Source organism: Cicer arietinum, chromosome 2, assembly GCF_000331145.2.
Source record: "Cicer arietinum cultivar CDC Frontier isolate Library 1 chromosome 2, Cicar.CDCFrontier_v2.0, whole genome shotgun sequence".
Classification (NCBI taxonomy): domain Eukaryota; kingdom Viridiplantae; phylum Streptophyta; class Magnoliopsida; order Fabales; family Fabaceae; genus Cicer; species Cicer arietinum.
Genome location: NC_021161.2, coordinates 38,330,462 through 38,330,985, shown reverse-complemented (window position 1 = coordinate 38,330,985; position 524 = coordinate 38,330,462).

The following is a 524-nucleotide window of genomic DNA, read 5'->3' as shown; positions in this document are numbered from 1 at the left end:
CGAAGACAGCTTGGGGTATTCTTGAGAAAGCATATGCTGGAGCGGATAAGGCGAAGGTGGTGAGGTTACAAACTCATAAGCGGCAGTTTGAATTACTTCAAATGGAAGACAAGGAAACGATTAACGATTACGTGACGCGTGTGACACGCTTGGGGAATCAAATGAAGTTGTGTGGTGAAGTCGTTTCCGAACAGAATTTTGTGTCGAAGGTATTGTGTTCTTTAACACCAAGATTCAATAATATTGTGGTGGCGATTGAGGAATCGAAGGATCTCAAGACGATGAAGAAAGATGAACTTCAAAGTTCATTGGAAGCTCATGAACAAAGGATGGACAAAAGAGGAAACGATAAAGCCAAAGCGGAAGTTGCTTTGCAAGCCCGTTTCAACGAGAAGAATAAGAAATCGAAAGGGAAATGGCCTTCTAGAGGAAAGAAAAATTTCCAGAATTTTGATGGAAAATAGTCACAAAATTCAAGGAAAGGTGAGGGCAGTTCAAAAGGTGGTGGTCAAGACAACTACAAG